The 26,277-nt window shown below is 45.4% G+C and overlaps 1 protein-coding gene across 9 annotated transcripts in view; it reads right to left on the bottom strand.

Moving 5' to 3' along the window:
• The window catches only part of LRRC4C (leucine rich repeat containing 4C), a 1,155,306-nt gene that overhangs the window by 151,800 nt on the left and 977,229 nt on the right, over positions 1–26,277 (bottom strand). For 2 of the 9 annotated variants that reach the window (XM_025452519.3, XM_025452517.3), the window contains exon 1: positions 6,395–7,523. The exons of 6 other annotated variants lie outside the window; for them this stretch is intronic. The gene's annotated coding sequence lies outside the window, so the exon portion shown is untranslated. Of the gene's footprint in view, positions 1–6,394; positions 7,524–18,842; positions 19,030–26,277 lie in introns of those variants that run through there. One more of the 9 variants, XR_007403558.1, reaches the window with a different exon arrangement.

Below are 26,277 nucleotides of genomic sequence, written 5' to 3'. Positions count from 1 at the left end.
AGCAGATCAATGGTAGTCACTACGACAACTGAGAAATCATACTCATCACCTCCAGAACTGTTCAAAACTCCCATGACATAAGCATAGAAACCTGACCTCAGCTTATGCTGAAGCTGAAAATAAGTCTATCAACCTTACACAAGTGTTTCATCATCGTAGACTTCATCATACATATGAGTGACACTGGAAAAGATCATCAAAGATAATATTACCGACTTTGATAGCAAAGTCAGAAAAAACCAAAACAAAACAAAACAAAAAAAAAACAAAAACAAAAAACCTCTTACATCGTCAGTATAAAATATAAAGCAACATACAAGACTTTCAGGTCAATGTTCCCATTTCTGTGAAAAATAACCAAGGATCTCAACAAAAAGAAGAGGGGTAGCATTTAGTACACACCGACCAAGGGCCAAACACGTAGACATCTCAGAGCTCCCAAAACAACGGCATAAAACATTATTTCCATTTTGATCGTCGAGGAAACCGAGACCTTGCTAGGTGAATTGCTCCTCAGGATCTACCTGCTAACAGGTGGGAAACAAAGTTGGGACGCAACACTTGCCTATTTCAAATCGCTTTATGGTTCCCCTACAAATGCTCTAGAGAGTTCCTTCACTTTTTAAAAAAATATTTATTTATTTTATTTTTATAAAAATAAAAGCATTTTATGCTCCATATCGAGCATGGTAACAGTGGCTCTGTTGCAACAGAGCAACACATTGCAACAACTAGTATCCTGGTATGGATAGGAGACTGCCAGGAATGGTATAGGATACCGCTAGGTATGGATAGGATACTATGGATAGGATGCTGCTAGGAATCCTGAGTCCCTAGGTAGTCAACTAGGAATGCAGAAGCCGAAAATCGTAGCTTGAAGGAATCTTAGTTTGTACCTTTATTTGTAGAGGAGACTATAAGGCTGACCTAAGAGAGGCAAAGTGACTTAGAGGAATTGTTGCAGCCCATTACTGGCCACACCAAGCGTAGGGAAAACACACTGCATCACCTTTCAGGCCTCCGCTTGTGCGACTTCAGGAAGCCCCTCGGTAGCTGCTTAATATCTGTGCGCGTGTGTACGGACGTGACTACGTGCACAGTCAGCACACCCGTTGGTATTTCTCAGATTCCCGAGAGCCGGCAGCCTTGCAGGTATGCGTGCTCCCGCTCGCAGGTGCAAACACACAGACACACAGGCATTTGGGTTTTTTGGAGGGGATGTCTCAAACCAGACCCAGTTCGTCATTCGAAGACTATTTGCACACTTGCACACTATTTCAGCTTCCTGAGGTGCCGGGAACACGCCGGCAGACAAATGCAATCCTTGCCGCCAGGGAGCGGGACAAGCGCACTGTCTCAGCCGCACCATGATTTCAACCGTCCAATTTATATTTCTCCAGAGAAATCATTTTGAAGGAGAGTAAGATGCAAGAGGCTCTTGCTTCCCTTGGAGAGTCTTCCAAGACACAATTTATAAATCATAAATTTATATGATTTTTCATATTTGTGTCACAAAGCACTCGGTGATCTAAGGAAAGTTTACGGGGACATGGAGTCTACGTTCCATGATATGCTACGCATGTTTCGGTCTTTCCTGAGGGAATGCCATTCACTGAAGCACATCCAGGTAGGTTTTAAAAGTGTAGGAACTTCGCGAAACACGACAAATGGGCAAGGGGAGAGAGAGAGAGAAACTGAGAAACAGACTTTTAACTATAGAGAGCAGCCTGATGGGACCAGAGGGGGGTGAGGAGGTGGGTGGGGAACAGGTGATGGGGATTGAGGAGGGTCCGTGCCATGATGAGCACCTGGTGATTAAAATAAAGACTTAAGAAGTAGAGGCTCTTACCAAAAATGATTGTACCTATTTGTGTTACTCCCGCCTCCTTAATGTAGTCCACCTTTTAAAAATCTTTACCAACATGAATTCAGAGGAACGGCTTCCCTAAACAAGACCATACCAGTTTTTATGTTTTTTTTTTCCACTTAAAGTAAAATCATAGATGCTCAGTTTAAATGTGCATTCATTGAATGCCTAGTGTGCATGACACACGCAGTCATCCCCGTGGCCGTCAGTTCTACGTGGGGGTTATTACCTCTGCCTTACAGATGAGCACACAGACCCCTCAGGGAGGTCACGCGGTGCATGTAACACACGCGAGCCAGGGCAGAGCCGAATATTCGAGTCCACGGAGGACACCAGCGCCCAAGTTCGCCTAATTTCTTAGTCGCTTTTACGAAACACGCCAAAGAAGTAAGATGTTATGAAATGGGAAGGACTTTCATCGATGATTTCCATCTCTCCTTAGGGAAAATGATGAGCTTCAGCCTGCTTCCCCCCCCCCCAAAAAAAAATTAACAGATTTTAAATTGTTTTCCTAACTGGACAGAAACCGTATAAACCTCCGGTGGGCAATTGCTGAGCCTGGCTGTCCTGTGACCCTCTGCAGGTAGGCTGTCTAGGATGACAATAATTGAGGCAGTGGGACGCTTTTCCCCTCCAAGAGAGAACAGGTCTCCGGAAACATCTTGAGGAAACGGACAGCACATGGGCTGCCGTCGTGGACAATGAAATTATGAGCAATGACCGCGACTGGCTGCCTTGGGAAGCCACCGGCAGGCTGGTGCTGGAGCATCAGCGCGTGCGAACGACAAAGACAAGTGTGTCTACAGGAAATCTGGATTTCATGCACTCCGTCCTGCCTTCATCCCACCACGACGGGTGATTAACTGACATCGGGGTTCCTTCTATCCGGGGGACTGTGCATCCAAGTTGTGGACTTGGGGGCCTTCCTATTAGCGACGGAGTGTTGCACTGCCTACTTTATACAATCGCCGAGAAATCTGCCTGTATTTGGAGCATTCCGGAGGCAGGCGATGTAACAGATAGCTAAAATTATACATTTAATATATAGGAGCCATCATACGCAACTTTTAGACCAAAAGTATACACAACAGCATTATTTTCCCCTAAAATCTCCCTCCAGTATTACTTTTGCTGAGATTCAGGCTTCATTAAGGAGAAAAATCCTGATTTTTCAGCTACTGGCCTGAAGCAGCATTTCATATCTAAAACGATAATATTGCAGCCAATCTGTCCTGATAAGACATCAAAAGAGGAATGTGGCCACTCCTGTAAGGTCCGTGGCACATTCCCTGGGGCTCAAGTGTAACCACTAGGACTGGTAAAGGGCTCAGCCAGTCTGTACTAGTTCCCAGGAAGTTAAGCCAAACGGATCCGAGACCAACCAGAACCAACAGCCCTCCTTAGAGGGCCTATGACACTCGGGGCTTTGCGTAACGTTGCTCTTAATTCACAAAACAATTTCTAATTTGTTGACATTATCGTTCCCATTAGAGAGATGAGAAAACTGAGTGTCGGGAGCAATTCAAGTTGCTGTTGCCCCGAGGGCGTGCAGCGATGAAAGCAGAGTTGGGGGGGGGGGGACATTTGAAAAAGTAACTTCAAAACTTGCAAAATCGAGCAGCTTTCCGGGCCTACGGCCTCCGCAGAATCCAAGTATACGACCCACCACCCTATTCATAAAGGCCGCTCGTCGGGCACCGGGCTTGGCCCTGGAATGAGCTGCCATTGGGTAACTTTACTGGTCTGGCCTGCTCCAAACTCTTCCTTCAGTCCTCCAGCAAGTTGCCTAACACGCTGGGCCAACTCTGCACATCAAAGGAAAGGAGCTAGCCACCCCCCCCCCGCCCCCCAGCTGGGCAATGGGTCGCTAACCAGGTGCACAAAGCATGATGCCACCCTAGATGCTCCATCAGCTTCTAGCCCCACAGAACATGTTAGGTGGCAGTGGGTGGGAGGACACATTTCAGCCCACAACCTTAAACATACCTGTACCCCCTCTCTCTCTCCTCTCTCCATCCCCCACGCCCACCAGCCCTTCCCTCCTTCCCTCTCCTTCCCGGAGACGTTTGCACGTGTCCCACTGGTGTTAGGGGGAGGCGGGGGGCTGAGGGGAGCTGACAACGTTTAGCAGAGGAACATACTGGGAGGTCTAACTGGAGTAGCGGTGAAGACATCTGAATTCAAAAAAGGAAGGAAGGGTGGCTGGAAGGAAGGCAAGAAGGAAGGAAGGAAAAGAAAGACAGACCTCCACTGATTGGCAGACGCCAGGCTGACTGCAAGACTGCGTGGGTTTCCCACGTGAAGTCCAGAGCTGAGCAGTAAAAAAAAAAAAAAAAAACATCAGAGCACTGTTTTCTTTCTCCGTTTGTCAGCTGTGCTACGTTGCAACTTAACAGCAACTTGAGAGAACTTGAGTCAATCTGTGATCGCGAGCAGAGACCTCCCCGTGGCCACGTAAAAACCAGAACGAACCACAAAAAAAGCAAACAAACACACACAAACCTGCAAGGGATCCTAAGGTCGGCGATAGCCTGCAAGGAGCTCGGGGGAGCGGAAAAAAATAAAAATAATCCTGCGCGATTATGTTCATAGGTTGATAAGTGTGTTGCCCCATCTGTGTCCCAACAGGAAACATGTGCCCAGAAAAATAAATTAAAGAAGTGCTCAGCTGTAGGCTGGTTAAGGAGTAATGAAAAGGATAAGAATAGATGATGTGAGTGTGAGGACAGACTCAGAGGCTTTTAGCAGGGTGTTTCTGGTTTCTATTATCACTTCTCTAATATAAATCTAACTCCGAGGTGCTTAATGGCTCTCCAGGGACCACCACTCACCAGATTAAATGTGCCCAACACCGTGGAGGGACCCAGGAGGTGTCTGCCTCTTATCTCCTTTGGGATATGCCCGAGTTGGGGCTTTTTTTTTTTTTTCTTTTTTTCTTTTTTTTTTTTTTAGTGTTAAAACTAGGGTTATCTGAGCTCTGCTACTTAAAACATCTGAGCTCTGCTGCTTAAAACAAGTCAAAGCATACGGATATTGGAGATGGGCTGCTCTTGAGGTCCAGAGCGAGCGCTCAGAGTTTATTTCAAGCTCTCAGGACAGGCCCCTTCCTTGACCCTTCTGGATAAAAATGGCAGCGGTGGGGACAGAAGGAGCCAGGCTGTGTATGGTTGATTCTTGTCCAGCTTGGATCCCAGACTGACTTTCGTCTGCTGGTTAAGGATCCCGTGAGTTACCTGTCTCCCAAGGTTGGGCTGCAGGTCAGAATTATGGCATCTCTAGGCCTCAGTTTCCTGGTTTTATGGGTGTGAGGTCTCCAAGGAGTCCTCTGGCTCTAAAGTTATGTGAGTCCACGACTCTGACAGAAGGCCCCAGAGAGGAATAGAGAAGGATGAAGAGGAGGAGTTCTGTTAGGAAAAGGAAGCCAGCCAGCCAGCCAGCCAGCTCCCTGACCCTGGAAGCCATGGGGAAGGAAGAAGACGGAAAGAGGGGTGATGCTCCAGGCCCCTCCAGGCCCCTGGGCTCTCTAAGCCTTTTCAGCCTTCTTTTATTTTTCTTTATCGGCCTCTCTCTCTCTCTCTCTCTCTCTCTCTCCTCCAAGACAAAGCTGGCACATGAGAAGCACCGACATACGGACCTTTCCTTCAGCCGCTTGTCTAAGTTACCACAGGACACTACATGTCTGCCTTTCCTCCAGAGCCCTGTCTTGGGGATGTTGGGGAGGTTTCTGGCAAAACCCAAGCCAACTGCCCAAGCCACCTTCCATCTCTGTGCAGCCTTTCTGCTTCCAAAGAAGTGGTTGGTTTGAAGGGAGGTGGGGTTGAAAAGAAGTGGGTCCTCCCGCCCGTTCTTAGCACTGGTGGGAACCTAGGTCATCCGAAGACCACATTTGAGCATCTGTATGCACGAGAGAGACAGAGAGAGAAAGAGAGAGAGGGAGAGAGAGAGGGAGGGAGAGAGAGGAAAGTGCAGCCACCTCTCTCCACCATTTCCTCCCCCCTGCCCACTCTCCCTCCCTCCATCCACCCACCCGCCAGAAGCCAGCCTTCCCCAGCCTGGTTTATTATCATATTTTTGTGTTAATACATTCGGTTGATCTGCAATGTCAGGTTGGATAATGAAATTTAAATTGGGTCCCTTCGATTTCCAATGGCTAAACATTTGTGCCTCCAACTCCAGGGCTGCCATGCAACTTAAACGCATTCTAGAGTGTCAATCACTCAGCACAGGCACCCCACACTGCAGCGGCTTTCTTGGGGAGATTTTTTTTTTTCTGGTGAACGATTGCAAAGGCGTTTGCCCAGGATGCAGACAACCTGCATCATTATAGCAAACCGGCTCACTGGTGAGCACAACCTGATGGAACAAACGCCTGGGCCACCCTCTCCCCCCCCATCCCCCCCACCCCAACCCCTTCAAGTCAGGTCTTTAAAAATCACACTAAAGGGGGTGAGGGGATAAAGGAACCGGGAACGCTAAACGAATGGGCATTTTCTTCATCAATAAAATAAGAAAATAAGGATCACTCACTGTATTTCAGACAGATCACAGCAACATCCAGATGGAAATCCAGGTGGTTAAGAACAAGCGAAAACGCATGATCTTGACACCAAAAAGAAAAAAAAAAAAAAAAAAAGGTGGGGGGGAGGTTGATGAAGAAAAATCCAACTGCAATTATCCATCAATTTTAGTCAACACAGGCACAAATCCAACTGTGCTCTCTGCTGGGTTCTCTCCCCCCCACCCCCCCCAATCAATGCCTCATTCTGCCGCGGTCAACTTTTCTTCTCCGAGATTTCTTTGCAGATGTATTATTAATCCCCTCTCCTCTTGTGGGAAATTCAAAAAAGGAAAGAAAACACCGCCACCATAGCAGGTCTTCACTTTCCTAAAAAAAAAAAAAAAAAAAAAAAAAAAAAAAAAGAAAAGAAAGAAAAAAGCCCCAAACTTTGAATTCCGAAAATAATCTCCTTGGCTTACTTTCTCCTTGATAGAGAACAGCGAACATACTTTTTCCTTTGTGGATCCTCCGTTCTCCATTTCCAATCATCCTTTTGGGGAAAAGGGGGAGGGTGGGGGAGGCACGGCTGTTTTATTATGATTTATGTATGTCAGAGCACACCAAGCCCCGTGGGTCTGACACTGGCTTATTGCATTCCCCGAGGCTCCCTGTGCGCGCACACACACGTTTGTGTTAGGATCCAGGTCTTGCAAGGAAAAGCTCCCTTCTTCCGCTTCTCTTGCACAATCAGTCCATCCACTGCGTTCGGGTCCAACAGAGAGCTGCGTCCCGCATCCTTCATGTTTGCAAGGCACCCAAGCGCCACCGCCACCAAAAGGGGGGTTAAAAAAATAATAATAATAATAAAAATTAAAAAAATAAATAAAAAATATTTTTTTTAAAAAAAGTCTCCGGTTACATGGTGGATTGCTCTTCCCAGCTCCCCCTCCGAAGAACCTGGGGATCAGCTCCCCCCGGTCGCCAGCCTCCAGGCCGGGCCCCTCTCCAAAGATCTGATTAGGTTTCTCATCACAACCCAGTGCGCAATTGGGTTCTCGGTGCCAGCCCCCGGGCCAGCCAGCGTCCTTCCCTCTCCGCCGCCCGGGTCCCGGCTAGAGCCCGTCTCCTTCCCTCCGCCGCCTCTGCAATTTCATAATCTCACGTTAAACGGGGGGCGGGGGCGGGGGCGGGGGCCGAGGTGGCGGCGGAGCAGCTCCAGGCTCCGTCAGCTGTCAAGAAGCGAGCATCCCTCCCCTCCCCTCCCGCCCCGCGCCGCCCCCTCCCCTCCCTCCCCTCCCCTCCCGGCAGCTACTTTTTCCCCCCTTCCTTTCTTCTTCTTGGGTTTCTCCAGGCCCGGGGCGCAGCGCTGCGCTCGGGCCGCGCCCCCCCGTGACCCCGGCGCGGGCGCGGGTCCTGCAGGTGGCAGGTGCACCTGCACACGTGGGCGGCCGGGCTCACGGGGGCGCGCGGTCGCGGGGGGCCCCCGCCTCCTCCTCCGCCGGCGGGCAGCGCATCCGGGGTGCGGGGGGCGGGGGGAGTTCCAAGGGGGCTTTGATTTCCCACGGGGAAGGCCGAGGGAGGGAGAGAGGGAGAGGGAGGGAGGGGAAGGGGGAGGAGGGAGGAGGAGGAAGGAGGAGGGAGGAGGGAGGCAAATTCACAAAATCATCATAATAAGGAAAGAGAGAGCGACAGGGTGCGCGGTGGGGGGGAGGAAGGAAAAAAAAGGAGGGAATAGGGGAAAAAAGGAATGAAGGATATTAAAATAAAAAATGTGACATTAACATTAAAAATGTGGAATTAAAAATGCAAAAACAAATAGGGATGGTAAAAAAAAAAAAGGGGGGGGGGAAAGAAAGGAGGAAAGAAAGAGAAGAGGGTCCCTAAGCGGTCGCTGGCTCGCGGCATCCCCGGCGGAGGCGCCCGCAGGTCCGCGCTCGCTCCCCGCTGCGCCGCGCGCCTCCCGGAGCCACAAGTTGGCGGGTGTCGGCGGGGCCCGGCGGGGACACGCGTGCCCGGGGCGCCCCCTCCGCGCCCCCTCCGCGCCCCCCGCGCCCCGAGGGCTCCGCGCCCCCCCTCCCCCGGCCCTGCGCCCCCCCGGTCCCGCCTCGCCCCCGGCTCCCCGCCCCGGCTCCCGCCTCGGCCCTGTCCTCCCGGTCCCCGGCCCCGGCTGCCGCCCAGCGGGACACAGTCACCCCATTACCTCCCGTCATCCCGGCGCTGATTGGCCGCGCGCGGGAACCCCGAGGCCGCGGGCGCGCGGGGCCCGAGCGTGGGGCGGCGCTGCCACCTGCAGGGCGCAGCGGGAACGGCGGGGCGCGGAGCCGCGGGGGCGGGGACCGGGCGGGGGGCGGGGGCGCGGGGCTCTCGTCTGTTCCAAAAACCGGGTCCCCGCGAGGATCTCAGGGTCGGCGCACTCCCAGGGCCCCTGCCTCGGGGGGGACGGGGCGGGGGCAGGAGACACCCCCAGGTGGGCTGCTCGCAGGTGAGGGCCCGTGCGCCTGCTGCCCAGGATGCGCTCATCCCGGGAACCAGGAGGGGACCAGGAGGGAACCAGGAGGGAACCAGGTCCCCACTAGGATCTCAGGTCAGCGCACACTCAGAGCCCCTGCCTCGGGGTGGGGGCAGGAGACACCCCCCAGGTGGGCTGCTCGCAGGTGAGGGCCCGCGGCACCTGCTGCCCAGGATGTGCTCATCCAGGAACCAGGAGGGAACCAGGTCCCCGCTAGGATCTCAGGGTCGGCGCACACACAGGGCCCCTGCCCTCGGTGGTGGGGGGGTCAGGAGACACCCCACCAGGTGGGCTGCTCGAAGGTGAGGGCCCACCGCACCTGCTGCCCAGGACGCGCTCATCCCGGGAACCAGGAGGGGACCCAGATGGACGGAGAAGGCGCAGAAACCAGGTCCCCACTAGGATCTCAGGGTCAGCACACACTCAAGGGTCCCTGCCTCGAGTGGGGGGCAGGAGACACACACCCCCACACACCCCCCACTCCACCCCACCCCCCTCACCCCTGGCAGGCGGGCTGCTAGCAGGTGAGGGCCCACGGGCGTGCTGCCCAGGATGCACTCATCCCGGGAACCCAGGAGGGAACCAGGAAGGAACCAGGAGGGGACCAGGAGGGGCCGGGAAGGCGCCAGGAGGGGCCTCTGGGGCAGGAGGCCGTGTCAGCACAGGGGCCTTCCCTGGACAGCTCAATCCTGGCAGCCTTGCTCCCAGCTGTGGGCTTTTCCATCAGGTCCTGGGAAGGGGTCAGGTGGGGTGGGGGGGCGAGGGGCACACTTCCCCTTCACGGGGCCATCTCAGGAAGCCCGAGGGGCCCGCAGAACACCAGCCCTGTATTCCTGTTGCTTTCTTTCTCCGCCAGCTACTCGTTCTCCAGTAAAGAAGTGTACGGGGAGGACGAGATGGGCAAACATGCACCTGCTCCAGGCTCCCCCGCCCATCATCTTTGTGCTGGTTTTCTCCCTTTTTGAGAGATCAGAATATGTACTTGGCCGAAAGACACTTTTAAACCAAGTGAGTTAATCATAAGGAGAGATGCCATTAGACTTTTTTTTTTTTTTTTTTTTTTTTTTTGCTAAGGGAACATCAGAGGCATATCCAAGTTCACACCAAATGTTCTTTTTTCCCCCCCGTTCCCTTTATAGTACATGGATATTTTCTCAACTAGCATTGGGACACTTAGAATAGAGCTACATCTATGCATTTATTTGGGTACTAAGCACATGCCCCAATATGTGTCTTAAATGTCAGCATGTGCAAGGGGAAAGGCCTTTCTTTACCCACGGATTGTGATTTATTATAACTTCCCCATCTTTTGGGAGAGCTTTGGTGGAGTTATAAATTCATCAACAGGTGAACTTGTTGAGGCGTGATGGCATTGCCTCTCTTTTTAAACGAATTGCTGTATTGATCGACTTAAGACATTAGTGAGCAGTTGGCTAGAACTTTGTCTTTTGAAGCTCTTGCCCTTATATGCCAATTACAGTTTATCAACTAATAAACCATTAAAAAGCACACTTACTAGTTGCTCTAGATGGCTTCAAAGGAGTCTACCCTCTGGTTCTGAAGGAAACCAGAAGCCATTTGAAATGCAAATTTTCTTTTTTAGAGACTTTGACAGCAAGGGAAAGGCCAATGATTTGTTGTTCAAAGCTGATTATTAGCTACCTACCAGACGTCTTTAAAGGCTTTCACAATGAATTAATCTATCAAACAAAGCAGCAGGGAAGGATCAGTGCTGTTTAGCCAAAAGGAGAAAGGAAAGCCTTCCCATTCCTATGTAGCTTCCCATTCGGCAGCTACAATTTCTTTTTCCATGTCACACCCTAGGAGCTTGCATCAGTCACGTGGTTTTCAATTTTTTGATCCAGGGATTACCCGGCATCCTCAGGGCATGGGCTTTTGCTGACGTCCCGCACACATCAGCTGATTGAAAACTCCAAACAACCCCTTGGGAGATTTGAAAGCTGGGGCAAGTGACGCTAAAGCCACACACTCCGTAAATGGCACAGGCAGGTCCTGAACCCAGATCTACTCGCTGCCAATTCTCCCGGCTTGGCTGCTGCTGCTGGACAGTATGGGGGATACGTGTAAGCAGCCACAGGCGTGCAGGCCCTGGTGTTCAGCTCGGAGCCCCACAGGTGAATGTGGAACCCTGTGGGGAAATGCAGTTGCCACATTTGTCACCCAGTGATCTTGCTCAAAGAGAATTGAAATAAGTAGCAAACAAGCTGCCACACATACACACGCAGACTAAACTGTTACTGGACGTGACATGAATGTAGAGACTTATTCAGTGGAAGTTACCAGGTGCTGTGGACGGTGATGGGGTATATGTGCAAGTGAAGTTCCCGATCAGAGCTCATTCAGAGGCAGTGATCGCCCGATGGGCAATGGGGTCAGTAACGCGGTCACAGTTCCAGGGAGCACGTCGGGGTTACCAAACACTTGGACAGGACAAGTGCCATTAAAACGAGAGGACCCTGGAGAAGAGGAACGTGGCGCTGACAGGGCAGGTGTATCGAAGGATGTACAGAATTCTCTATTTGTTTTCCAGCCCTGATTTGTAGGCTGTATGGTCGGTGAAACAAAACCATCGTGTTATTTCACTGTGTGCTGGTGACTCTACCTGGTGTAATCTTCAGCAGACAGCAGAGGACAGCATCTTGTAACCAGAAATACAAAATAGCAAATAGAAGGAATTCAGTCACTCTGCTTCAACATTGAGAAAATACAGATGTTGCCTGCGGTGTTTATTAACTTGATTTAACAGGCTTCAAGCTGCTCTATTCAAGCACGATACATACTTATGATTTGGGTCTTTACGTTATAAATTCTGGGAACACGTCGTCCCTTTTCACCTCCGAGTCGATGAGAAAGGCCCAGACCGTCCTGTGATAATCACACCAAACTTGCCTCGATAGTCACACGTGATGACATGTGAATTAACCTCTTTGGACCAGCTTCTTTTGAGAACTACTTCCATGATAAAATGTGGTATTTAGTGGGAACTTCTTGCATGTGTCATACTGGCCAAAATGTTATGCTAGACAAGAATGTTGTATTTCAGAGCTACAAGACATCCTAGTAGTCATCCATTCTTTGCTCCTTGAAATACAGATACTCAAGTCCAAGCACATTTGTAGGTTTCTGTTTCTACAGTGGCTCCAGCTCCACCCAGCTCCCACCCCATGGAGTCTTACTTTTCAGTGCTTTCTTTCTTTTCTTTTCTTTTCTTTCTTTTTTTTTTTTTAAGATTTTATTTATTTATTCCTGAGAGACACAGAGAGAGGCAGACATATAGGGGGAAGGAGAAACAGGCTCCATGCAGGGAGCCTGATGTGGGACTCGGTACCAGGACCCCGGGGTCACGCCCTGAGCCGAAGGCAGACGCTCAACCACTGAGCCACTCAGGCATCCCTTTTTAGTGCTTTCATACTTTTTTTTTTTTTTTTTTTAGCAATAACTGGCATTTAATGATAGTTTATGAGTGCCAAGTTCAAAGTATGTTCTAAGTATGTTACAGATATCAACTCATGCAATCCTCTCAACAACTTTGTGAAGTAGGTATAATTCTTTCCCCCATCCCATCTTACAGATAATGAAAGTAGAGTTGAGGTTAAATAGGAGCAACCAGGAGGTGATGGAGGCGGTATTTTTAACTCAGGTTATTTCACCTCAGAGATCATGGTTATAACAGATACTTCCTATTATTACCTATAGCACCGGGTGGAAATGATTTGGTCATGTCTGTATTCTCCCCCTAAAGCATGATTGATTTAACGAGAGGGTTTGTTGTTGTTGTTGTTGTTATCTCTAATATTGTGTGCAGAGTTGAATGAATAAATATCTAAGACTGTGACATTAGGCAATGGAAGCATGCATGTCTTTTGGCTCTTGCCGGATGTTCTTTTCACTACGGCACACAAAACGTTAGAAAGACGAGGTACTTACTGCAATTACTAACCGAAAACTAATACAATAATTTAATCAGAGAATTCTAACTTCTGTATCGGCTAGCTGTTGCTGCATAATTAGCCATCCCCAAACCTGGTAGCTGAAATCAGCAATCATTTATTATTTCTCATGAGTCTTTCTAGGTCAGTCAGAGATTGGTTGAGCGGCTCTCCTGATCTTGGCTGGGTTCACTGTTAGCTGATCTAAAATGGGCTCGGCTGGGGTCGCTGGGGCAACTCAGCTCCACGCCCGATGTCTCTCTCCCTTCATCGGCTTGGCCTAAGCGAATTTCTTGGCAACAGAAGTCCAAGAGAGGAAGCAGAAAGGCACGGGTACGTTTTCATCCTTCTGTATGAATCAAATTTGCTGACTTTCTGTTGGCTACAGCAAATCACTTAGTTGAGCCCATTGTCAAGGAATGGGACAGGTCATCCTCCCCTAATGGGGGGCCACGGTAAGGTTACATGACAAAAGAGAGCGAAGAATCAGGGTGGTCACTGCAATGAACCCCAATTTCTATCCCTTACAAATAACAAATTTCCTGAACAATGACTGGGATTTATAGGACAGAAAATTCTCTGCATAAGGGATCCTTCAATCAGTCAGTTATTTAACAGATGGGCATTAACATGTGTCATGCATTATGAAAGTCGCCACTAACTGCCCCCACTGCCCTGATCACGTCTGTTGGTGCTAATCAAAAATGGCTCAACTTCTGCCCGATTCTCTTTTTTTACTATATTACATTAGGAGACCTCTCTCAGGTTCCTCTGCGGACCCTTTGCCACTGCCCTTTCTTCTTACCCGGGCCACCCTATCTCTAGTGCCAGGAAGCTTCTGAAAAAGAAACAATAAGGTGGAAAATATGTTCCGCATGGACAGCAGAAAACCACAGTGGGGAAACTCTCCACAATGCATAGGAGAAAGGATTCCTATTTTAAATATGTAACTATTTCTTAGAAATAACTATTAGAAATAAATAAGGAAAACAAAAATAACTGTACAGGTGAGTGGGGAAAAATACAGTATCAGTCAATTTGCAGAACTGGTTATTTTAACACTTAATGGTATCCATGTTACTTAGCAAAGTGCCTTGCCCTTTAGCCTCTTACAACATTTTGACTGATGGATGAGTGAGTGAGCTGTCTACTTGGGTGAGGAAAGTGGGTAAATAGTAGGCATGCCAATTATGAGCAACAATGACATAATATGGACAGAATTTTACCAGCACTAAGTGTAAAGAGCTGGGGGGAGCAGAGGATGCAATTCGTGAGGACTGTTGGCAATCCCAGAGGACTTTACAAATAGGAAATCTAAGTGGGTGAAGAGCTTCATGAATGTTAGCACACAGTTGATGGATGTGGGTTTGCCATTTTGCAGCTAGAGAACAAGGGATAGGGTGCATTCTACCAAAAAAAAAAAAAAATTGTGGTTCAATGATTAGCAGGATTAAAGATGAGCTAAATTAAGTACTCAGCCATGGAAGAGATGATCAGAATATTAGATGCCATATAGAGATCAAGAGAGTTCAGATTTTGGAAGAAATCTTAAAAGGTTCCTTCTTCGAGAATATCAGGAGCAAATGATATCTGGGAAGGAAGAGCACTAGTGAAAGGGAGCATCTTAGGGAGGACCCTTCCTTTCTCAACTGTCTAGGCAACATGACAAGTTGTAGGCGTGACTTAAGGTAATAAGAAAACCGACAGAGACAATTGTATGACAATTTGGCAACCAATTCTAAATCAATTTAGACCCAATTACATTTCAGAAATCCTTTTTTAAATGGTGACCCAAGCACTTGTAAAACACAGTCTCCTTTATCAAATGTTTCTAAGGGAGATGGGATTTGTGCATAGAAACTACATGGTGGTATTTTTGTACTGTCTAAATTAGGATTCCTAGCACCGAGAAGAAAATTGGCCATAAAGGTATCTTTAAAACTCCACCAGGAATTAGTAGATGGTGTGAATCCAGTTGTGTAATTTGAGAAGACAGCTGCATTTTATCTAGCTAAATCAGCACTCGAGACTAAACAACTCCTAAAGAATGTCACTTTATTTCAGCATTAGCCATGCAGTGCAGATTCGAGAAATGATAGCCTTGTTTCCCCCACCATATTACTATTGTGTTTTCAGGAAATGAAGTGCATAGATTTCAAAAGTCAGTTCTCTTCACATTGAAGATGCATTAGCACATCTGTGATTCTAGGCCTCCAGCTGATTTAGCGGCACATGATTCAAATAATGTGAAACAATCTGCATTTTTAAATGTCCAGGTTTCTAACATACACAGCATTTTTGAGGAAAGTGAATGACTGGGAGAAGCTGCAGATTTGAAAAAAAATAATAATCTGTTGAATTTACAAGGAAAATTCAAACACCTTTATCATTTGAACGAAAGAATTCCCTAACCACCAAAAATAAGCATATATATAGAAATGGTACTCAGACTCAACTTTCAAAATGGGAGGGAGTTGAGAATCCTTTGATTCACTACACAGATTTTTTTTTAAGCCATCCACAACTGTATGAGTTTTATAGGGGAAATGGGATGTAAAATAAGTACCCCTGTGGCAGATGATGATTGTAAGACACGTCATGGAACTGTGGTCTTATTGAATGGATTGAACACTGGGTAACTGGTAAAGTGATTGAGGCTTTGACATTTTACTACAACTTTCAGCTGACAATCTTCCTGAAAAGGATTTTTAGTAAAAGTTTAAAAAAGTCTTGTGGTAATTCATATTTCCCCTAAAATAACAACTATGCCACATTGCAGAGGACCTAAATAGATGTTTTCCAAAGAAGACAGCAGATCGCCAACAGGTGCATGCAAAGATGCTTAAATCACTAATCAATAGGGAAATGTGAATGAAAACCAAGGTGAGATACTGTCTCACACCTGTTAGAGTGGCTATTCTCAAAAAGACAGGAGATAAGGGTGTCTGGGTGGTTTAGTTGGTTAAGCGGCCAACTCTTGATTTTGGCTCAGGTCATGATCTCAGGGTCGTGAGATTGAGCTCCATAACTGGCTGTGTGCGGTGGGCATGGAGCCTGTTTGTGATTCTCTCTCTGCCTCTCCCTTTGCCCCTCTCCCCATCCGTCTTTCCAAAAAAACCAAACCAAACCAAACCAAACCAAACCAAACCAAACCAAAACAAACAAAAAAAAAAAACCAACCAACCAAACCAAACAAAACAACAACAAAAAAACAAACCAAAAAGCAATTTAAACTCAATTAGATTCAATCCCTTAAAAAAAAAAAAAAAAAAAAAAGGCAAGTGGTAACAAGTGTTGTCCAGAGTTTGGAGAAAAGGGAACTCTTGTACACTGTTGGTGAGACTATCAATCAGTGCAGCCACTACAGAAGATAGAGATGAATATTATTCAGCCATGAAAAGGAAGGACATTGGGCACCCCCAGTGGCGCAGCGGTTTAGCGCCGCCTGAATCCCGGGGTGTGATCCTGGAGTCCCGGGATCGAGTCCCACGTCAGGCTTCCTGCATGGAGCCTGCTTCTCCCTCTGCCTATGTATCTGCCTCTCTCTCGCTCTCTCTGAATAAATAAATAAATCTTAAAAAAAAAAAGAAAAGGAAGGAGATTTTTGACAACACAGTTGGATCTTGAAGTCCATCTGATTATGCTAATTATTTTACCTTATGCTAAGTGAAGTAAGTTAGAGAAAGAGATCCTGTAAAAGCTGAACTCCTAGAAAAGGAGAATAATGTGGTGGTTGCCAGGGGCTCGGGGCTGGGGGAATTAGGGTACAAACTTCCTCAAAGGGCACAAACATCTGGTTATAAGATGAAGAAGTTTCAGGGATCAATCAAATGGTGACTGTGGTTAACGACCTGGAAGCTGCTGAAAAAGTAGGTCTTAAAGTCCTCACCCTCCTCCTCAACAAAGGTAATTCTGAGGCGAGTGATGGAGGTGTTACCTTACCGTGATAGTCCTTTCACAATGTGTCAAATCATAACACTGTCCATCCTAAAGTCACACAATGTTATCGGTCAATTATATCCCAAAAAGGTGGGGAGAACATCAAAGATACAGAAAACAAATGATGCTGCATGGAAATGTGTTTTCCTATTTTACCTTTTAATAACAATTACTCAAAACCAAATATTTTGTTGTTATTCTTATTTTAGTGGCTGCATTAAAAAGTCCACTGAATTTTCCCACCTTTTCTATTCTCAATTCTTTTTTTTTTGTTTGTTTGTTTGTTTTTTAATCTCGAGAGTTAGAAGGTGGCCAAATTATGATGTTGGAACAAAGCTTTTATCTTTGAAGAGAACTACCCCCCTCCCCCTTTGGGTGTCTTTTCCTTTTTTATTCATCCTTATATAAGCCTAAGGCCTCAATCATAGGTATTTCCCTTCTCCAGGAAACACACACACACACACACACACACACACACACACACACACACAAAATAAACACATTTGCAAATAGGTGCTAATTAACAATTTAATTCAATCTAAACCAATTCATTCACTTATTTAACAAAATTTTCACCGAGTACCGATTTCAGTGGGTTCTGTAGGCTACCACTGGGCAAAGTATTAACAACTTTTCATTATTCCTCAGAGGTGCTTACATTTTTAGAAAGGGTAAGCGTATACTCTGAAAGAGGATATGCTTGATCCCAGACCATGCAGTAGGGCCAAGAGCAGCAAGGTTGGAATCGTGAAGACCTCAGTTAGAATGTGACAAACATTCATTGTCTGTATGTTAGGTGAACCGAAAATATGTTAGGGCCGAAGCTTAAGGAGAATGTATGGCAGGGAAAGAGCTGAAATGCCACGAAATGTCAAGATCCTACAGCGGCCAGATCAAGGATTGTGTGTGTGTGTGTGTGTGTGTGTGTGTGTGTGTGTTGGAAGGAGTTCATCCAAAAAACAAAGGGGTATCATCGAAAGACATTAAGTTAAGGAGTAACGTGGTAAGTTTGGGATTTTCAAAAGACATTTCAAGGGGCATTACGCAGATGAATTGGAGAACAAGCAGACCTAGGAGAGCAATTTGGAAACTATGGGAGCTTGTGAGGATGCAAACAAAGGCAACAGCTTTGGGATTAGAGAGGAGGAGATCGGTATAAAACATGCCAAGTGTTAGAATCTACAAAATTTCATTAATGGGCATGCTTGTTGTTTGCTCATTTGTGTATGTGTATGGAAATGTGTGATGTTCTAGATGGAGACTATACATAACTTCCTGCAGTATAATGAAGCACTTCCTAAAAATAAAGCTCTCTGAACAGGGAACGGGCTGCCAGGTAAAACTGTCACTGGAGCTGCTCAAGCACAGCCTGTGGTTGTGGGTGGGTCTCTAAGGCAGGCTTAGTTTGGACAAGGCAATTGCAAACATTGCCCTTGATTAAGGGTCCACCGGCCCACTATGGCAAAATGAGGCAAGTGAGGGCAATGTAGTAGGTTTGTCCTATTAATTAGTTGAATTGAAAGCAAATATCTTCAAGTTGTGATTCTTTCCTATATTTTTACAACTATAATTTCCTTTTTCCTAATTTTTATTTGGTGATGTTTGAACGGTAAATATCTGGTAAAATAAATACTCGGGAACACTGTGTCAGGCCACCGTATATTTATTCATGTTAATGAGATGAAAGGTGTTAAAGTCTGTTGGCCTCCACTGATGGCCTTTCGGTGCCCTTAGGACTCTTAAATTTTATGCTTTTATCGGAATATGTCTGCCTCGAGAAGTGTTTCCGCGCAGATCAACAGAACAGTGTGATTGACATTATTCAACCTTTCCTAAAACAAATCAGCGTGTCAGACTATTAAACTGCAGAGAATGCTCCCAAAGTTTCCAAGTAGAGCCTTTTTAGAAAGCAAAATTTCTAAAGTGAAATCGATGACATCTTATAAACACTTGTTCAAATGTTCCATTCACAGCAAAACCCAACACTGGGAAAATGTTAAGAACCAAATTGACAGCCATCAGTCACCAAAGACAACTCTTTTGAAGCCCCCCCCCCCGCCCCCCCCCCCCACACACCTACAGTCATGTATCAAGCCATTTTCTATATGTATCTTTAGGGGCCAGACTCTTTTTCCTTAAGATGGAAAGCAGCGCTGCTGACAAGCGATGCCATTACACTGCGCTTCAAGTCATAGAAGGGTGCCTCTAAGTGCCTGTGCAGTCAAATGCCACGGGATTTCAAATGGAAATGACATGAATTAATTTCCTGAGAAGAACAAAAAGAAAAGGAAAATTGAGAAGAAAGGCAGCTTCTTGTAACACAATATGCAGATTAATGGTGCCCACTGATTGATTGAAGTGTCAAAAATGGGCCTTTCAGATATAAATGAAGCTACTGAAAGGGTTTGGGGGTTCTCTCACTTTCTCTCTTACTCGTATGAAATATTAACAGATAAACTCAAAGTAGAATTCGTTTTTCTTGGTATCTTTACAATCCTCCCTATCCCATAACCTTTCCAACATTAGTCCCCCGAGTGGAAGAGCACAAGATCCTCTTGAGGGTATCTCCTTGTACTGGGGAGAAAACTCAGATTCCTTCTACTGATTGGTGAGATCCAAGTCATCCTGGCATCCACATCCTTTTATAGCTTTTCTTCAACTCTATCTTACATCATCAGCTCCCCCTCTTAGCTTCTCTGCTTCTCCAGCTTCACGGGGCCTCCTTTCTGTGCTAACAGTAGCATCTTGGTCCTGGCTGTTCCCTGGGCCTAGAATGCTTCCTTTCCATTCTTTGCTGGCGCTGACCTTGATCTGGACTCAAGACGGGCCATGTCTCCCAAGCCGGTGAAGTATCCACCCAATGTCTACCTATCACATTGCCATATTTTAATTCTGAGTAGAATGCTTATCTGATCGTCTTTTTTTTTTTTTTTTCAACAACAACAACAACAACAAACCTGTGGAGTTGTTTACCTAAGCTGGAATGTGTTGTTCCTGGGACACCTCTCTTGTCCACTGTTATCTCAACTACTCAGAATGCACAGTGAAGATGCTGAATTCAAATTTTTGACAGAAGTGCTAATGCGGTAAGAGTGAGACCTGGAAGCCACTGTACAGCATTGATAAGGCGTAAAGGTGGGGATTTGAGAAGGACGCAGGCTGTTCCTTTAGCAGCCATTCTGTCCTCACCCTTAGGTGGGGCTTAACTGAATGACCACACATGTGCAGTCTTCTTTAAATTTGTCAAAGCCAACCAACCAAACAAACAAACAAACAAAAAAACAAAAAAACAAAAAAAAAAGAGGAAGAATTTCTGTTTCTAATTTCTAGCCATACATCTATAATATGGGTAAAAGCTTGGGCACTTGAGTTCAACGCTTGGGGTTTGAGTATTGGGTCGGCTACTTCCTCGGGGTATGACCTTGGGTAAATCATTAGGCCTCCCCAAGCCTCAAAGACCTCATCTACCAGTGGTCATATGTACTCTACACAGTTAGGAAGATTAAATCAAAATAATGTACGTGAGTCGTTAGCCCAGTTGCTGGCATCTATCGGGTACTCATTCCAAACTGGGGGCGCATCCCACCATTTGTAAATACCCCAAGCCTTCAGGGACCACTGGTTCTCTTCTCTTCCATGCGCTGTTACCTGGCTATCTCTTAATAAAGCAGCCAGTGTCTCAAAGAGACTAGAATCTCACTCCATGCTGTTGGGCAAACTCTTCCGTGATACCTCCACATACCTCCTTCAGCCAGGATGCCTGGGGAGAGGTTAAAGTAACTTTCACCTACACAGATACATAGCAAAATAACTGTTAAAGCTGATTTTGGAAGCATCATTAAAGAAAAATGTCGTTTTGTCCTTATCTTCCCTATAAAGATTTAGTCATTGTATCCTCCAAAAGGTCACATTTTCCTTCTCTGTAAGTTTCTGAAGAAATCGTAAAATGTGGTGTGACCTTGCACTAATTGCTTTACCTTTCCGCATCTCAGTTTGTCTGTTTCAAGAGAGAAGAGTAACTCCTAACGTGGCAGCTGCCCACTTCATGGTAGTGAGGTGAAAATTAGTTCATTATGCTCAAAACCGGAGTCACCTTTACAACCCCCCCGCCCCCAGCACGTACCAACACGTTCATTGGCTCATCAGGCTCTCTGGTTCTCTGTGGGGAACATTTATTTCTGCATGCATTCCTTCCTCTACAGCCACATGCTTTCTCTCCAATTCAGACTCTGAACACCTGCCCTAGTCCCAGGCCAACTTAGAGCCCTGGGCCCCTCCTACCCCGCTCACGGGGCGCTCACACTTGTCGCTGAAAGCACAAGCTGTCATTCAAAGCAGCAAGGAACATTTATTGAGCACTTACTATGTGCCAGGCGCTGTGCTTTAGTACATCACCTGCATTGTCATTTAACTGTCGTGCCCATGATTGTCCTGCCCATATTCTAGAGCATCTCATGAGTTACTTAAATATATTCACATTCCTCATGCCCTATAATGTGGCCCTATTCTTGTTAGGCCATTTACCATTTAATGATCTCAGACAAGATTTGTGTTCTAAAACAAAACAAAACAAAACAAAACAAACAAAAAAACCCATTCAATTTCCTCATCTGGTAACATGAGAGAAATAATACTACAACTTCGTGAGGTTATCGCAGAGTTTCTTATCCGTGGCCCAGTTGGCATTTTGGGTCATATAAGTCTTTGTTTTGGGGCATGGTCTGTGCATTGTAGGATATTTAGCAGCATCCCTGGCCTCTACCCACTAGATGGCAGTATCACCTTCCCCTCTCCCTCCCCCATTTGCCTCCCACCCCCATTTAGATGAAAATATCTGCAGACATTGTCTAATCATCATCCCCTCACAACAAACATGTTGAAAACTACTAGGATAGTTGGGATGAATAAACTAGACACCTTTAGATGCTGGACATAAACTGTTCCTTTCAGTCTCTTAGTTTTGGGGACCTTCTTATACCTTCTCATTCCCCGGTATCATCAGAGAATTTATGGCTCTGGAGATTAGTCCTAGGTTTCCTTGCTTTGCATGTCTCTCTACAGCAACATTCTCCTACCCTACCACTGCCTTGCAAATTCTTCCCTACTCTCCAGGATGCTTCTGTTATCAGAGTTTCCCCTGATTCTTCTCAACCGAATGATCTCTCTCCCTCTAGATACTTTTATCATCATTTTGGCATCCCAATCATGACCTTTACCCGCTGCCAGACTGTATAGTTATTGGTGTAATCGTATCACCCCTCCTGTGGGGGCCGAAAACTCCCAGAGAATGAGATTCTTTGTTTTCTGTCTTTTTGAGCCACCGTAGATGTGAGCACAGTTTTGGGCATATAGTGGTCACTCGTTAAGTGATGTTTATTAAGTTGAATTTAAGACATAGAAGAAATAAGTGACTTATACAAAGGCAAAGGCAATGAAAGTAGACTAGAACAGTTTCGAGAATAAAAAATTAACAACGAATCCAGATCCTTGTTGAAATAATCAGGTAATTGAGCCAATGGAGGTTTACTGTTTAAATAATTCATACAACTGTCTTAGTTCTCTGCTTCTCTTTGCACATGTAGGAACAGCTGAGAAAGAATTATAGTTGTCATTTGAAAACTATTAAGTGATTTGCCTACTGATGGAATTCTATTCTTCTGCTAGAAACAGAATTTATCAAATAAAGGAGGTGCAAACAAATCTACGCTATTGCTTTATTAATCAGGAGGGAGGGGCAAGGAGGCAACTGCCAGTGTGGAATGATGTAAGTTACAAGTAAAATTCGACTTTTCCCCACCTTGTGTCTTAATAAAAAAAGCAACCCCTCGCTCCCACACATATTTGTTTGCTATGGGAGATGAAATTCCCTGATCTCCCAGAATGTGAAATCTAGATAAGCTGATACACAACCACTGTTCCATGATGCAGTTGTGACACAGGAGAAAAGACACTGATCTTCAAGTTGGGAAACAAGGTTTAAAGACTCAACTTTAAAAAATAAATAAAAAAATAAAAATAAAAATAATAATAAATAAATAAATAAATAAATACTCAACATTACCACCTAATCCCATTGTGACTGTGTTGAACGCAATTGGCCCTCCGAAGAAGTCCACATCCTAATCCCCAGAACCTGTGGAATTGTTACTATATGTGGCATATGGGACCTTGCGGGTGTGAATGAGTCCAGATTTGGAGATGAGGAAAATATCCTGGATTACCTAGGTGGGTTCAATATAATCGCAAGGATCCTTGGAAGAGGGAGGCAGGAGGGTCCGAGTTACAGAGAGAGCAGTGTGAAGATCCCACACCACTGGCTCTGAAGATGTGTGAAGACGGAGGAAAGGATCACAAGCCAAGGTTTCTGGAACTGGGAGAAGCCAAGGAAACAGACTCTCCCCCACAGCCTCCAAAAGAAAGGCAACTCTGCCAACACCTTGATTTGTATCCCCTCCAGAACCATTAGATTATATATTTGTGTTGTTTTGAGCCACTGAGCTTGTGGTAATTTGTTACAGCAGCTATAGAAAACTATGACAGTGAAGTTGAATAATCTTCATTCCAAATTCCTGAGATTTAGGTGATATCTATGTAACCAGATTGTTTGGATGATATAAAAATGGGAAAGTAGTAGACATCGGTTACTTTAGACTTTTTGCTATGTTTTAGCTATTCCTTCCATATAGTGCCTCAATTTATCTTCTCCAGACATAACCCTCAGACACTCAGGACTGACCATCTAATATGGTTATTCACTGAGGAATGGCTTGAGCAATCAGTCAGCACATTTGGTTGTGAGACAGCACGTAACAAGGCAGGCCAGCCACAAACCTTTTTACAAGGACAGTAGGGAAGGAGCCACCCATCATCCCCCAAGATTGCCAAAGTAATGTAAGCCTGCAGGTGGTTTGGAGATTTCTGCATAGGAGAGACTGCCTGAGGAAAAAGTGAGCAGTGAGAAGAGTAGGACTAGGACATTAGCGGTGATAGATTCCACATACTAGCTATTAAGCATCTAGATTTTTCCATGCCTGAGGCTACTCTCTTCTGAGATTTTTTTTTTTTTGTGTGTGTGGTTATATGAGACAATAAAGTGTGTGTGTGTTCCTGTGTGTGTATCTATATGTCTAATAGTTAAGCTCAATTTTATTTACTCAAAACAGAAAAAAAAAATCTATGTGAAACTGTGTGGCAAAGAATATGCTATAAATACATAAAATCAAATTATTTTTTTCTCTATGAAGTATAAATGCTGATGGTAGACAATTCAGATAATACTAACAAAGTATATTAACCAAAATATAAATCATCTCAAATTCCACAGCTGGAGATAATCATTGTTAATATACAAGTTTTTTTTTTTTTTTTCCTGTTACTTGACCATGAATACAAAGTATCATAAGTAAGAGAATTTGGGGTGATTTTCTAGAGTGTGAGGCATCTAAACTTGACTTTGAAGGAAAATTGGGATTTTGATAAGCAAAGATTATGAGAAAGTAATAAATATTCTTACATGCACACATATATATGTATGTATATATATATGAATTTTGACAAAGATAATTCAGTAAAGGAAGGATAGTCTTTTCAGCAAGAAGTGCTGGGACAATTAGATGTCCATATGCAAAGCTGTGAACTTTGGTCCATACCACATGTCAAATATAAACGTTAACTCAAATGGATCATAGACCTAACTGTAAAATGTGAAATTATAAAACTTATAGAAGAAAACATAGGAGAGAAAGCTCTATGATCTTGGGTTTGGGGAAGGTCTTTCTGGTATGATACCAAACACATAATTCATAAAAGAAAAGAAATAATAAATTAGACTTCATCAAAATTAAAAGCTTCAACTCTGGGACAGACATTGTTAAGATGAAGAAGAGACACGCTCCCGACTGGAAGAAAATATTTGCAAACCCTGTATCTCATAAAAGACTTATAAGCAGCATATACAAAGGGCTCATAATACCTAATAGTAAGAATGCAGACAACCCATACTAGAAAGATGGTAAATAAATTATAAGCCATATAGATGGCAAATAAGCACATTGAAAGATGTTCAACACCATTAGTGATTAGCGGAAGGCACGTTGTAACCACCATACCCCCACACACCTACTAGAAGGACTAAGAGCAAAAAGTGTTGGTAAGTGATGGTGGGAATGTGAAATGTCACAGCCAGTTTAAAAAAAAAAGAGTTTGGCTTACCGTATGATTCAGCCATTCTACTCCCAGGCATTTATGCCAAAAAAAAGTGGGGGGGATATGTCCCTACAAAGATTTGTACACCAGTATTCGTAGTATTTCTTTCTGCAACAGCTAAAAGCTGGAAAAAATCCAAATGTCACACCAATCCCCGAATAAGAGAGAACTGTGGCATGTTCATGTACGGAATACTATACAGCAATGAAAACAAATAAACTTGTAGGCACACGACAACAGGGAAGTCGGAGAATACTTATGCTGGGTCAAAGAATCTGAACAACCAAAAAAGACTGTTTATGGTTTGACTCCCTTGATCTAAAACTCCATGAAATGAAAACGAATCTGTAAGCATCAGAAAAGGATGAGCAGTGGCTTGGGACCAAGTGGAGGGAGGAGCATCAGGTCGTAAGGGGGATGTGGGAACATGAGGAGGCATTTGGGGACGATGCATATGTTTATTATCCAGATCATATTGATTATCTTGATTGTGCGATAGTTTCATGATGCTGCAGATGTCAAAATTTATGAAATCGTACACTTTAAGGAGTCCTGTGTATTGTGTACCAATCGTACCTCACTGATGGGGAGAAATGAAAGGGAAAGAAGAAAACACCCAAATACGTGTGAGGGAGAAACCTGGGTGCAGTCTCTACAACCATGTGTCCAGATCACAGAGATCTAAGGGTAGAGGAAGGCTGTCAGTAGGATGTGAACGGGGACGTCACTAAGAGGACAGGATTCTGAAGCTAGACGTCCTAAATTCAAGTCCTAACTCTGTCATGTACTAACTGTGGGGCCCTGGAAGATCCACTTTCTCTCTGAGTTTGTTCGTTTCAAAGAATGGGAATAAACATGGGAGCGGCCTTAGAATGTGATTTTGAGGGTTCAGTAGATAATGCAAAGTCATCTCATGAATAAAGAAAATCTTTAGGAAGAGGAGATTCAAAATTAACATACGCAAAAATATTTGCCACATGCAGACATGACATGGTTATAATAATTTTTAAAAATATCTTTATTTATCCATGAGAGACACAGAGAAGCAGAGACACGGGCAGAGGGAGAAGCAGGCTCCATGCAGGGACCCTGATGGGGGACTTGATCCTGGGACCTGGGGTCATGCCCTGGGCCAAAGGCAGATGCTCATCCGTTGGGCCACCCAGGTGTCCCTGGTTATAATAATTTTGACTATTTCCATGATTACGATTTGCCTAAAAGTTGTATTGAGATGTAACCCACGTGCCCCGCAATTCACTCACCGGAACACCCAAATCAGTGGTTCTCAGTCTACTCACACCTGGGCAAC

The sequence above is a fragment of the Canis lupus genome, chromosome 18 (assembly GCF_003254725.2).
Source record: "Canis lupus dingo isolate Sandy chromosome 18, ASM325472v2, whole genome shotgun sequence".
NCBI lineage: Eukaryota > Metazoa > Chordata > Mammalia > Carnivora > Canidae > Canis > Canis lupus.
Note: the sequence above shows the minus strand (reverse complement) of the source record. Positions and strands in the feature narration are given on the sequence as shown.